The sequence below is a fragment of the Diceros bicornis genome, chromosome 1 (genome assembly GCF_020826845.1).
Source record: "Diceros bicornis minor isolate mBicDic1 chromosome 1, mDicBic1.mat.cur, whole genome shotgun sequence".
NCBI classification, from domain to species: domain Eukaryota; kingdom Metazoa; phylum Chordata; class Mammalia; order Perissodactyla; family Rhinocerotidae; genus Diceros; species Diceros bicornis.
Window position 1 is genome coordinate 90,879,844 of NC_080740.1, and position 14,973 is coordinate 90,894,816.

The window sequence follows — 14,973 nt, forward strand, 5'->3', positions numbered from 1 at the left end:
TGGAAGATATAAAAAAGAACCAATCAGAAATGAAGAATACAATACTGGAAATGAAAAATTCACTAGAGGGACTCAAAAGCAGAGTAGAGGATACAGAAGAATGGATCTGTGAGCTGGACAAAAGACTAGAAGAAATTACCCAAGCTGAACAGGTAAAAGGAAAAAGAATTAAAAAGAGTGAGGACAGTCTAAGGGACTTCTGGGACAACATCAAGCACACTAACATCCGTGTTATAGGTGTCCCGGAAGGAGAAGAGCAAGACAAAGGGGTAGAGAATCTATTTGAAGAAATAATATATAAAAACTTCCCTAACCTAATGAAGGAAACAGACACCCAGGTACAGGAAGTACAGAGAGCACCAAACAAGATAAACCCAAAGAGGCCCACACCAAGACGCATCATAATCAAAATGTCCAGAATTAAAGATAAAGAGATGGGGCCAGCCTGGTGGCACAAGCAGTTAAGTGCACACCCTCGCTGCGGCGGCCCAAGGTTCGCCGGTTTGGATCCCAGGCACACACCAACGCACCGCTTGTTGAGCCATGCTGTGGTGGCATCCCATATAAAGTAGAGGAGGATGGGCACAGATGTTAGCCCAGAGCCAGCCTTCCTCAGCAAAAAAGAGGAGGATTGGCAGATATTAGCTCAGGGCTGGTCCTCCTCACAAAAAAAAAAAAAAAAGATAAAGAGAGAATCCTAAAAGCCGCAAGAGAAAGACAAGTTACATACAAAGGAAACCCCATAAGGCTATCAGCTCACTTCTCAGCAGAAGCCTTACAGGCTAGAAGAGAGTGGCATGATATATTTAAAGTGCTAAAAGGGAAAAACTTACAGCCAAGAATACTCTACCCAGCAAGGTTATCATTCAAAATGGAAGGAGAGATCAAAAGTTTCCCAGACAAGCAAAAATTAAAGGAGTTTGTCACCAAGAAACCAATGCTACAAGAAATGTTAAAGGGACTGATTTAATGGGAAAAGAGAAGATCACAAATAGGAAAAATTATTTATTTCCATGATAAGAGGGTAATGGATACAAATGCATAAAAAAGAGGTTAGATACGATATCAAAAACATAAAATGAGGGAGGAGGAGAGTTAAAGAGTAGAGCTTTCAGACAGAGGTCAAACTAAAGAGACCATCAATTCTGTATAGAAGGAGAAAGGAACAGAGAGGACTACTAAAACACTGAGGAAAAATTAAAAAATGGCAGTAAGTACATACTTATCAATAGCTACTTTAAACGTCAATGGACTAAATGCTCCAATTAAAAGGCATAGGGTGGCTGATTGGATAAAATAACAAGACCCATATATATGCTGCATACAAGAGACACACTTCAGCCCTAAAGACACTCACAAACTGAAAGTAAAGGGATGGAAAAAGATACTCCACGCAAATAGCAATGAAAAGAAAGCTGAGGTAGCAATACTCATATCAGACAAAATAGACTTTAAAACAAAAACTGTAAAAAGAGACAAAGAAGGGCATTACATAATGATCAAGGGAACAATCCAACAAGAGGATATAACACTTGTAAATATGTACACACCCAATGTAGGAGCACCTAAATATATAAAGCAATTATTAACAGACATAAAAAGAGAAATAAACAGTAACACAATAATAGTAGTAACACTTACATCAACGGATAGATCATCCAAACAGAAGATCAATAAGGAAACATTGGCCTTAAATGACACACTAGAACAGATGGACCTAGTAGATATATACAGAGCATTCCATCCAAAAACCAAAGAATACACATTCTTTTCAAATGCACATGGAATGTTCTCCAGGATTGATCACATATTAGGTCACAAAACAAGTCTACATAAATTTAAGAAGATTGAAATAATACCCAGCATCTTTTCTGACCACAATGGTATGAAACTAGAAATCAGCTATAGGAAGAAAATCAGAAAAGCCACAAATACATGGAGATTAAACAAAATGCTACCGAACGACGATTGGGTCAATGAAGAAATCAAAGGAGAAATCAAAAAATACCTGGAGACAAATGAAAATGAAAATACGACATGCCAGAATTTATGGGATACAGCAAAAGCAGTTCTAAGAGGGAAGTTTATAGCAATACAGGCCTATCTCAACAAACAAGAAAAATCTCAAATAAACAATCTAACAATGCACCTAAAGGAACTGGAAAAACAAGAACAAACAAAGCCCAAAATCAGGAGAAGAAGGGAAATAATAAAAATCAGAGCAGAAATAAATGAAATAGAGACCAAAAAAACAATAGAAAAAATTAATAAAACCAAGAGCTGGTTCTTTGACAAGATAAACAAAATTGACAAACCTTTAGCTAGACTCACCAAGAAAAAAAGAGAGAAGGCTCAAATAAGTAAAATCAGAAATGAAAGAGGAGAAATTACAACAGACACCTCAGAAATACAAAAGATTATAAGAGAATACTATGAAAAGCTATATGCCAACAAATTTGGCAATCTGGAAGAAATGGATAAATTCTTAGAATCATACAACCTTCCAAAACTGGATCAAGAAGAAATAGAGAATTTGAATAGACCAATCACCAGTAAGGAGATCGAAACAGTAATCAGAAACCTTCCCAAAAATAAAAGTCCAGGACCAGATGGCTTCCCTGGTGAATTCTACCAAACATTCAAAGAAGACTTAATACCTATCCTTTTCAAACTCTTTCAAAAATTGAGGAGTGGGGGAAGCTCCCTAACTCATTCTATGAAGCTGACATTACCCTGATACCAAAACCAGACAAGGACAACACAAAAAAAAAAAAGAAAATTACAGACCAACATCACTGATGAACACCAATGCAAAAATCCTCAACAAAATACTAGCAAATCGCATACAACAATACATTAAAAAGATTATACGCCATGATCAAGTGGGATTTATTGCAGGTATGCAGGGATGGTTCAACATTCGCAAATCAATCAATGTAATACACCACATTAATAAAATGAAGAATAAAAATCACATGATCATCTCGATAGATGCAGAGAAAGCATTTGACAAGATACAGCACCCATTTATGATAAAAACTCTGAATAAAATGGGTATAGAAGGAAAGTACCTCAACATAATAAAGGCCATATATGACAAACCCAGAGCTAATATCATCCTCAATGGTGAAAAACTGAAAGCTATCCCTCTAAGAACAGGAACCAGACAAGGATGCCCACTCTCACCACTCCTATTTAACATAGTACTGGAAGTCCTAGCCAGAGCAATCAGGCAAGAAAAAGAAATAAAGGGGATCCAAATTGAAAAGGAAGAAGTGAAACTCTCACTCTTTGCAGATGACATGATTTTATATATAGAAAACCCTAAAGAACCCACCAAAAAACTTTTAGAAGTAATAAATGAATACAGTAAAGTTGCAGGATACAAAATCAACATACAAAAATCAGTTGTGTTTCTATACACTAACAACGAAGTAGCAGAAAGAGAAATTAAGAATACAATCCCATTTACAATTGCAACAAAAAGAATAAAATACCTAGGAATAAACTTAACCAAAGAGGTGAAAGATCTGTACACTGAAAACTATAAAACATTGCTGAAAGAAATTGAAGAAGACACAAAGAAATGGAAAGATATTCTGTGCTCTTGGATTGGAAGAATTAACATAGTTAAGATGTCCATACTTCCCAAAGCACTCTATAGATTCAATGCAATCTCTATCAAAGTTCCAACAACACTTTTCACAGAAATATAACAAAGAATCCTAAAATTTATATGGAACAACAAAAGACCCCGAATAGCTAAAGGAATCCTGAGAAAAAAGAACAAAGCTGGAGGTATCACACTCCCTGATTTTAAAATATACTACAAAGCTATAGTAACCAAAACAGCATGGTACTGGCACAAAAACAGACACACAGATCAATGGGATAGAATCGAAAGCCCAGAAATAAACCCACACATCTATGGACAGCTAATCTTCAACAAAGGAGCCAAGAACATACAATGGAGAAAAGAAAGTCTCTTCCACAAATGGTGTTGGGAAAACTGGACAGCCACATGCAAAAAAATGAAAGTAGACCCTTACCTTACACCATACACAAAAATTAACTCCAAATGGATTAAAGACTTGAATGTCAGACCTGAAACTATGAAACTTCTAGAAGAAAACATAGGCAGTACACTCTTCGACATCGGTCTTAGCAACATATTTTCAAGCACCATGTCTGACCGGGCAAGAGAGACAATAGAAAAAATAAACAAATGGGACTACATCAAACTAAAAAGCTTCTGCACAGCAAAGGAAACCATCAACAAAACAAAAAGACAACCTAACAATTGGGAGAAGATATTTGCAAACCATACATCTGATAAGAGGTTAATCTCCAAAATATATAAAGAACTCATGCATCTCAACAACAAAAAAACTAACAACCCAATTAAAAAATGGGCAAAAGACCTGAACAGACATTTCTCCAAAGAAGATATACAGATGACCAACAGGCACATGAAAAGGTGTTCAACATCATTAACTATCAGGGAAATGCAAATCAAAACTACAATGAGATATCACCTCACGCCCATCAGAATGGCTATAATTAACAAGACAGGAAACAACATGTGTTGAAGAGGATGTGGTGAGAAGGGAACTCTCATCCACTGCTGGTGGGAGTGCAAAATGGTGCAGCCACTATGGAAAACAGTATGGAGATTCCTCAAAAAATTAAGGATAGAACTACCATATGATCCAGCTATTCCACTGCTGGGTATTTATCCAAAGAACTTGAAAACACCAATGCATAAAGATACATGCACCCCTGTGTTCATTGCAGCGTTATTCACAATAGCCAAGACTTGGAAGCAAGCTAAGTGCCCATCAAGGGATGAATGGATAAAGATGTGGTATATATGCACAATGGAATACTACTCAGCCATAAGAAATGATGAAATCCAGCCATTTGTGACAACATGGATGGACATTGAAGGTATTATGCAAAGTGAAATAAGTCAGAGGGAGAAGGTCAAATACTGTATGATCTCTCTCATTAAGTAGTAGATAATAACAACAACAACTCTCATTAAGTAGTAGATAATAACAACAACAAACAAACACATAGAGACAGAGATTGGATTGGTGGTTACCAGAGGGGAAGGGGGGAAGGAGGAGGGGGAAAGGGATAATTCAGCACATGTGTGTGGTGATGGGTTGTAATTAGTATTTGGGTGGTGAACATGATGTAATCTATGCAGAAATAGAAGTATAATCATGTACACCTGAAATTTATACAATGTTATAAACCAATGTTACTGCAATAAACAAAAAAATTAAAAAAATAAATAAAACAATAAAAAAGAAAAGAAATGAATGTAGATGGCTAAAAAAAAAAGGTGGCGACCTTGGCCAATTTGTCAAGTTGCTCAGTTTTCCTGGGTTTCTCCCACGTGTACATTATAAAGCTTTGTTTGATTTTTCTCCTGTTATTCTGTCTCATGTTGGTTTAATTCATAGCACAGCCAGAAGGACCTAGAGGGTAGAGGATTTGTCTTCCTCCCCTGTGGTTCCTAGCAGAGATAACAAGTGCTCAAATTTAGTTACTTTTGACATACCCTAGGATGAAGGGGGACTTTTTGTTCCTGAAAAATGAGAGAGCATTTTTTTTTGAGATGTCTTTTCCTGCTTCCATCCACAGCTTCTACTACTCAAGGTACTGTCACAGCTGTTGAGAATTAAAGCACGTTGACACTTTTTTTCCTCACCCAGAATAGCTCAGAGCTAGTACACTCTGTTGCTCCTGAATGACTTACACAATTTGGATGAGCTAAGCACAAAGAGAAGACATGGCTAAGTTTGGTTCAGATGAGTAGATAAATTCTGAGATTAGAACATGAGATATTTCTGGCTTTTAAGTCTGAACTCAGACTTCTAATTTTAGAGGGTTTTTTTCACATTGTACATTCTCATGAGTAATAACAATAACTACCATGTTTCACTTACTGGGTGGCAGGAAGCCCCCCACACACACACTTTGCATATAGGGAAACAGGTTCAGAGAGGATAAGATCCTTGCCCAAGGTCTCTACCACTAGAGAGTGGTAGGAGGCTGGGAGTTCAACCCTATCTGCACTTTTCTGCCGTTCTATGTTGTGTGACTTTACCCCAGATTTAGGCCCTGCTCATTACAGCAGGGAGATTTCCCCTGTAACAGGCCCTTGTGTTGGCATTGCTCTCTCTGTGATAGACCCTCACTTTCCTTTTCACAACTTCTGCTCTTGCATACTGTCTCCCTTCTCAGAGAGGACCCCTGGTGGGATTAAGTATGTTCCCAACAGAGAGAAACTCTACGGGGAGTTTATTTTTCTGGAACAAATGGAGAAAACATTCTAGGTACATTGGTCAAAATTAATTCTACTCACAAAGCCTTATAATCTGTGCTGCTGCCCTCCCCTACAAGCTTAACTAAACTGTGGAGAGTGCAGGGTGTTTGAATGACAGCCTATACCGGAGGAAAATGCTCTCCCCCAGATAGTTAATTTGGCCACGTGAGTTTTTGTGTTTTTCAATTGAATTTGAATGCCTTTGTGCAGAGCACCATCATTATAACCCAGCTGGTTCACATTTCCTAAAGGCATTTGAGTTTTTCAACCCCTGATCGACCCATTTTCTGAGGAAGCATTCAGTAGGCCCTTGGGGAAGATCCTGCTTCATTTCTAGAAGAGAGTCAGTCAAACCTTTTAGTTTCAGCAATTTCTTGCAAAGCTGATTTTGGTTGATCTTAAGTAAGCATGAGGCTCTGGGAAACATGGACATCTATGTCCTGGCTATGTATTGTGGCTAGGATAGTAAAATAGCTTGTTTTTGTAGAATAGCTGCTCGTGGCCACCCTCTGACCTGAGCTTCTCCAGGGAGAAGGTTTGTAGGACTCCAAACCTCTTCCAGGAAGAACAAAAGGCTCAGCCCCCTTTCTGGAGGCCTTCCTGAGGCTAATCTGTGTTGAAGAATGGTCTGCAAGTATGCTCTTCAAGCATTGTGCTTTCACTTCTGTGGTTTAATTGAGACTTGGTTATTTGAATGCAGTGGAGATCACCCAGAGCTAAAGACTAAAGAAAAGTGATTAAGATGTCAACCAGATTCAATTTTAACCTCTTTAGGAAAAAAGCAGTGGTTTTAAATGAGAAAAGGAAAATGTACTGTTTGGGACAGTTCCTTATATGGAACTAACCTGAGAGCAGGAAGTTCTGAATTGGCATCCTAACCCTAACAACAGCAACAAAAAAGACAACATTTTTACCCTTTCAAATAAAAAGAGCTCTCTGGGTGTCCCTATGACTCTACACCTTTCAACCAATCCACATACCCCAAATAAATTACACCCAGCAACCAAGGATGGCAAGTTACAGATTCTCTAAGGGGTCGGCAGCAGGTATCCCAGACCTGCTTGTGTCCTACCTATTCCAGTTCTGATCCTGATTGGCTTCTGACTCTTGACTGTTTTCTTGTTTAAAGAAAAGAGCCCCTCCTGTCCCTTTGGTAATTTGCAGAATTGTTTTTCTCTAATTTGTAGAGTAATTTGCAGAATTATTGTATGTGTTTGGACTCCTAAATCTCCTTTAAGGGCTTGCCCTCCTGCTTCGAACCCGTTTAATGGAACACAGTGCCCCCACTGATCCACCAGGAACCAGCCCCAGCCATACACTGGTGCCCTGACTAACATGCTTAGTCCCTCACATGGAGGAAGATTCAGAAACCAGCCCCTTTTCAAAGCCAGGAGCACTGGGCTCCATTTTGCTCAAGGAGAGTGAAATAAGCAGGTAGTGGTTATTCGTTCAATAAGTATTTGTTGAATGGAGCTCTGCATTCGGCACTGGAGGAGCGGCAGTGACTGACCCGCCTGATGGAGAGGACAGCCTGCTGAGGACTGCAGGCGTCACACACATTAACCGAGCTATCCATCGTTACAGAAAGAAAGTATAGGATCTATGGGAACATATAATGGGGAGCTGATCTAGTCTAAGAGGTGAGGTAAGGAAGCCCTTCTGACTTTCGCTTGCCTTTCATTGCCATTTAAAATTTCTTCAGAAGGAGCAGACCCAGTGAGAGATCTTTCACAAGCTGAATACTGAATCTTAAGCAAGTGGATAACTCAGTTTATCTAAAATGGCTCAAGGTGTAGCAAAGATCGTGATGGGGAGAAAGTGTGTCCCACCTTGGAGACTCATGGGCTGGGAAATCAGGCAGCCATGCTTGCGTGAAGACCCCCTGACCTCTTAGTGGAAAAGGTGCAGTGCACATTTGTGTGTTGTCCTCCCAGCACCCTCCTCCCTATCCTCCTCTAACAACACCCAGGGTTTCTTTTAGGGACTCCTCCTCTATCCTCAGTCATGTGGTTTGAGTTGAATCTGCCCTACCCTCAGCTCTAGGGATAAGCCCTGACTGGTCTAAGCTAATCTGAATATACTATTTACCGGGCCACACAGATTGATTCAGACAAAGGCTGTAACCTAATTTGGGCAAGTGATTTGTGAGATGTTTATTCTTGGGTTTTGGGGAAGAAGCTTCTCTCTTCTGTGAGAGCTAATAGAAGAGATACTCTCTCTGCTTCTGGGTGGTGGTGTATGAAGATACCAGGATCAGCATTGACAATGTTGGTCACTTCCTGCAGGGCACTTCAGACCCAGAATATTGTGCTAATCAGTTGATCAGAGACTGGCAAAGGTAACAGCAGTAGGAAAGCTTGAGTAACGGAGAAGCATGAAGGAGCCTCCCCAGACCTGGCTGGCAGGGCATCCCAGGCACTTTCTTCAGCCGTTATTACTCCCTAAGACCAGGGGGTAATTTGAGGCAACAGGGTTACAATTTCAGGTTGTCTCCGTGGTGGTCCCTTAGAAAGCTTTGAATAACTCTGGGGAATTATCCTTTGAAGAACTGATAGAATTTTCTGAGTAAATTGAAATCGGCCCCCCAGGCTAGGTTCCTGGACTCCCAAGCCTTCGGAGGCTTCTTAGGTGGGAATCCACTAGAACTGCCACAGCCCAGCGGCCTCTAGTCAGTTTTGACTAGCTTGGTGGTGACAGGATTTATTTCTATTTTTTAAAATTATTCTCCCCAAAATTAAGAACATTCTGGAAGCCTGTGTCTTTAGGCAGCATATGTTTTAAAACTGTTTTATTGGGAGGGGATGTTGATTTATATATATATCAGATGTATATAATTTCAATGATTATGAGTCTGATCTTTGGGAGAGGGAATTATACTCATTCTCATGGCTTCAAATACTGTCCATAAGCTGATGACTGTCATATTTTTCTACAGCCCAACCCTCTCCTCTGAGCTCCAGACCCATATATCAGTTTATTTGGGATCTCCACTTGGATATCTGATAGGCATCTCAAATTCAGTATGTCCAAAATTGAACTCATAATCACCTTCTTACAAATGTTCTGCTTCCAGCCAGCGATAATTAGCACAGTGAATGGTACCTCTCTCCACTTTATGTCATATGATCCGTGTCATTTCCCTCTCCCTTGCCTCCCACATTCAACAAATTTTGCCTCTTAATCTTCAGTTCTATCCACCCTTCCATTTCCACATCCCAAATCCTGTTCTAGGCCATAAGTTTCAGTTCTGTCTCCCCAACATACACCATTACCTCCAACTCTACACAGCAATTAAAGGGATCATTCAAAGACTGAAAATCTGGGCCGACCCCGTGGTGTAGTGGTTAAGTGCTCGCGCTCCGCTGCTGGCAGCTCGGGTTGGGATCCCGGGTGCGCACAGATGCACCGCTTGTCAGGCCGTGCTGTGGCGGTGTCCCGCATAAAGTGGAGGAAGATTGGCACTGATGTTAGCTCAGGGCTGATCTTCCTCACAAAAAAAAAAAAAAGAAGAAGAAGAAAAAAAAAATAAAGACTGAAAATCTGATTATGTCATTCCTCTGCTCACAGCCCTTCATATGTTCCTATCGTACCTAGGATACAACCTCAAATCCTTACTAAGTTGCTAGTAAGACCTCGCGTGGTCTGGCCCCTGCCTGTCTCTGCAGCCTCCTCTCACGCTGTGTTCCCGTTGCTCCAGTTACCCTGCCTTACTGTTGCTTGATCTCACCAAGCTTCTTCCAGTCTCTTCCTTCTGTCTGAAGCTCTTCCTTCTTTGACTAGCAACTCCTGTTCATTCTTCAGAGTCCGCTCTAGTGCTGTCACTTCTTCAGGGAAGCCTTCCCTGACATCCTTCCTGTTTCAGACTAGGTTTACTCTCTCTTTTATGAACTCTTAAACATCTACTACTTTTCCTTAGGAATACTTATCACAATTGCATTTACTTACTTGGTTAATTTTTCAAATGTGCATCTTCCTCATTAGGCTCCGAGCTCCTGAGGGCAAGGTCTGTAGCATCTAGGACCATGCCAAGCACATAGTAAGGACTTGGGAGATATTTTTTGAATAAATGAATTCATTAGAAGAGTACACTTTCAAAAGAAGAAGAATACAGTGTTAAACTAATTTTAAGAAAATGTTGCAGGACACTGGGCAGATAGGAAATAGATTGTTCCTGTTGACCCCTATAACTTCAAGTAAATTCTCTGACTCTGCTTGCTTTACCTCTTGGCTCACAGTTGCTGCTCTTTTATGCGCAACATGCCCAGGCACAAATCTAAAATCTGTTGGAAAAACTTTTGTTTGTTTAAGACGTACATTTTTTTTTTCTTTTGGTGAGGAAGATTGGCCCTGAGCTAACATCCTTGCCAATCTTCCTCTATTTTGTATGTGGGCTGCCAGCACAGCATGGCTTGTTGAGCGGTGTAGGTCTGCACCCAGGATCCAAACCTGCGAACCCCGGGCCGACGAAGTGGAACACGTGAACTTAACCACTATGCCACCAGGCCAGCCCTCAAAATGTACATTTTAAAGAATGTACTCTCCTTAGATGGAGAATATAGCTTTTAATAGCCACTTACTACAGTGTATAAGCCTTGTCCAATTTCTTAATTTCTGTGACCTTTAGTTTCCTCTTCTATAACAGATCATGTTATCTGTTCTGCAGGCTTGTGAGGGTTATAAATGAACTATCTGGCACACAGTAGGCATTCAATAAACACTATCATTACCATCACCATTATTATTTTAAGAGCCTGTTTCTACTCACATAGCAAGATTGCCCTGGCAACAGGAACAAACAGTATTGCTTTCCTTTGTGTGCAACTAAGGAGTGAAACACACTGAACACAAGACAAATGGTTTACCCCATATCTGACATGAGTCCATCGAGGGCTGTCCAGCATTGATATATCATGCTAAAGTATATAACAAACTCTGATAAGACTTAGGCGAGCATTGGCCCAAAGACGTTCAGTCTGAGGGACAGGGCAAGATAACCTAGGCAGTGGTGTGTTTCTTCATGCATTCACTCAGCAAATATTTGCTGACCCCTGCTCTGTGCCGGGCATTTTCTCAGGACATTAGATAGAGTGGTGAATAAGACAGTCTGTACTTTTCAGGGAGATGACAGTCCAGTGGGGGGAGGCAGAGAGCACTGTAACCCACTTACGGTGGATTGTTAAGAGTAAAAGCTGGGAGGTCAGTTGAGACTGTTACATAGTTCATGATGTCTTTTGCATCCTTGACTTCATATGCTGTTCTTCCTTGAACATTCCCCCACCCTTTTACCTGTTAACTCCTGCTTCAAGACTCACTTCAGGTGTCACCTCCTCTTGAAGCGTTCCCAGATTCCCCCACCCACCACGTGAGGCTGGATTACATGCTCCCATTACACCTTATGCTTCTGGTTTCCTGGTGCTTTCCCCAGCTCTTTGTAATTGTCTATTTAGATGTCTATTTACCATCTATACTTGTTCCTCAAGTACAAGAAGGTGTTTTATATAACTCTATGTAACTCATGTATCAGTTATATATAAATATCCCTGAGCTTTCCAGACTTTAGGAATCACTCTTTTCTTTAAAACCCCAATAGCAACAACCCAGACCCCATGAACTCATTAGTCCCCACCCACTGCCTGTGGGTCACTTTGTCATGCTGCCACTACTCTCCCCATCCCACTTTGCCTGTGTATGGACATGAGAACCTCTTCTAATTCCCCCAAACATAGATAAGAACAAAGCATAATATGAAACAAAACTTGATTGACTACTTCAGGATAACATAAGGGAATTTCAGGGCAAAAAAGATAAACTTAAAAATAAGATAATAGATACCCATTATTTCATTCAACACATATTTTTTAAACTTCTGTGCCAAGCACTATTCAAGACCTTGGGAATATAGCTGTAAACAATACAGACAACAAGTCCCTACTTTCAGGTGCTTGCGTTCTTGTGAGGGAAGCGAGAGAAAATGAATATGCTGTGATTTCAGGGTGGTAAGAGCTACAGCTGTGATAAACCAGGTTGATGAAATAGAGAGGAACAAGGGTGGTGGTGCTTTTGTGGGGTGGGAGGAATACTTTTTGCCCAGATTTTCTCTTCAACCAGGATTTGAGGTCTGCTTTGCCAGACAGTAGTAGCTTTGAGATAGGGTTATTAAAAATTTGTAGGTACACAGTTAAACTCCTATGGGTGTTGGGGAGCAGGAGGAAATGCTGGAGAAGAGGGGGTGGGCATTGGTGGAATTCTCACCCCACCTGCTGCCCAGACTGATGGAAAGGAAGGTGTGGGTGCAACTTGTTAATGAGTGTGGGGCTCAGGGCCTTTTACATACAGCTTGTGCTGGTGTGTCTGAATCTTGAGTCACCTTTCTGGCAAGGTACACAGAACACCTTCTAAAAAAGCCACACAGCCAGCTTCCCTCTACCTCCCTGGAGAAGTTGGCAGAGGTGTCAGGACAGCTTGTTTTGATTAATTATCACCCCTGTGTTAATTATAATTCTTATTCCCCAGGAATCCAAGACAGAGGAACAGAGAGAAATGGGCTGGTTTGGTTCTGCCCTTTATTTATGCAAAATCCACCTTAATGGCAAATTGCAATATTTTTGCTTATAAAAATATCTTAATTATTCCTCTGATTTTTTCAACAGTGACACAGCCAACATTTTGCAGGGTGATATGCTTCTCACACTCAAGTCAATGACTTACCTGGAGAGAGAAGTCAAGATGGTGGTGTAGGTGGACTCTGAACTCACCTCCTCCCACAGACACAGCAGACTTACAACTACTCTTGGAACAGTTACCCCCGAGAGAGAACTGAAAACTAGATAAGAGGAACCCCTGCAACAAACGACAGTCCTAACTGAGGTGGAAGAGGCAGAAATTCCCTTCTGGAGAGAAAAAAACGCCGCCTACACAAGCCATAGCGCTTCACAGCTGCCTGGGAGCAGCCTTCCCTGGAGGAGCGGGGGCCTGAGCCAGTGAGCATTGCCGCTAAGCAGCTTTTGGACCCAGCACAACCGAGACGAGTGTTGGATCTGTATCTGCCATTTGCCTTTTGTTTTCTATGTCTCATGTCTTTTTTATTCCTTTCATCTTTCTTTATTGCTTTCTTTTGCATTCAATGAATATTTTTCAGTCTAACATTTGAATTCTTTAATGATTTTTAAACTATATTTTTAAGTTATTGTCTTTGCGGTTCCTCTAGGGAGGGGATGAGAAATGCTGGTGGCCTGCCCTTCCCAGTGAGATATGGTGTGCCTTCATTGGGAGCTGAGAGGAGAGGGGACATCTTCTTGGCCACACCTGCCTGTGGAGGAGTAGAGCTTCCATCAGGCTGAGCTAGGGGAGGAGGAGGGAGTGGATCGTGGCTAAATGCCACAGCTGCTCACTGTTCTGAGTTTTTGTAGATTTTCTTGAATAAATGTTTCTTCATTTGCTGTATGCCCTTAGGACAATTTCCAGAGACTTTGTTTTTGTTTTTGTTTTTTTTGTAAGGAAGATCAGCCCTGAGCTAACATCCATACCAATCCCCCTCTTTTTGCTGAGGAAGACTGGCCCTGGGCTAACATCTTTGCCTATCTTCCTCTGCTTTATATGGCATGCCGCCACAGCATGGCCTGACAAGCGGTACATCAGTGCACGCCCGGGATCCGAACCTGGGCTGCCAACAGCGGAGCCCGCGCACTTAACTGCTACGCCAGGGGGCCAGCCCCTCCAGAGACTTTGAATAGTAGGTTTTTAAAAATAAGCTTGGCCCAGTGGCATAGTGGTTAAGTTCACACGCTCCGCCTCGGCAGCCCAGGGTTCATAGCTTCAGATCCTGGGCCCAGACCAGCTTGAACTGCTTATCAAGCCATGCTGTGGCAGGCGTCCCACCTATAAAGTAGAGGAAGATGGGCACGGATGTTAGCCCAGGGCCAATCTTCCTCAACAAGAAAGAGGACAATTGGCAACAAATGTTAGCTCAGGGCTAATCTTCCTCACCAAAAATAATAATAATAATAATTTTTACCAGTTACATGGTTGTTTTGCTAGGGAGAGGGTCTGCTGAGCTCCTCACACTGCCATTCCCAAGGCACATTGAAATTTGAGAAGCACTGTTATATTTCATAGTCCCCATAGCATCTAGCACAATCCTAACTGCTAAATAAATATTGATGGATGAGTAAATGAATAAAAATGCTAGATTAGAATATGATTTGTGAAAGGTTTAAAGTCATTTATAATTGTGTATGTGTGTGTGTGTGTGAGAGAGAGAGAGAGAGAAATTGCTGCCTTATAAGCTGGGAAAGAATTGATATCTGAGTGCTTACTATGTGCCAAACTTTTTATATTGATCACCTTTACCAGCCTTGAGGCATCAATTTTTTGTACTATTATTTTACACTAATGTGTTAGGGATCTCTAATTTTGTCACTAATATTGTCTTCCTGAGGAGCAGACTCTTGACTTAGTAGTAAAGAATGAAAGGCCCAAACCATTTCGGACAAAATGGCAGGCTGGATATCCTAAAAATCATGAACTGTCAAGAAAGTAAGGGATCTCCTCAGAATTAGAATGAAGGGACACTGAATAAGCAAATAATAGATGAGTGCATGGTTTTATTTAAAGAAAATTCCCAGATAATAGATGAA

General features: G+C 40.9%; 1 protein-coding gene and 1 long non-coding RNA gene across 3 annotated transcripts in view; one reads left to right on the plus strand and one right to left on the minus strand.

The window, feature by feature from the left end:
• Positions 1-14,973, plus strand: part of HNRNPAB (heterogeneous nuclear ribonucleoprotein A/B) — a 314,463-nt gene that overhangs the window by 176,173 nt on the left and 123,317 nt on the right. The window lies entirely within an intron of this gene.
• LOC131409780 (uncharacterized) overlaps positions 1-14,973 on the minus strand; it is an 86,631-nt gene that overhangs the window by 15,201 nt on the left and 56,457 nt on the right. Inside the window, exon 2 of one of the 2 annotated variants that reach the window (XR_009221011.1) lies at positions 10,283-10,351. The exons of the other annotated variant lie outside the window; for it this stretch is intronic. This is a non-coding gene — a long non-coding RNA (uncharacterized LOC131409780). The remainder of the gene's footprint in view (positions 1-10,282; positions 10,352-14,973) is intronic. 2 annotated transcript variants of the gene reach the window in all.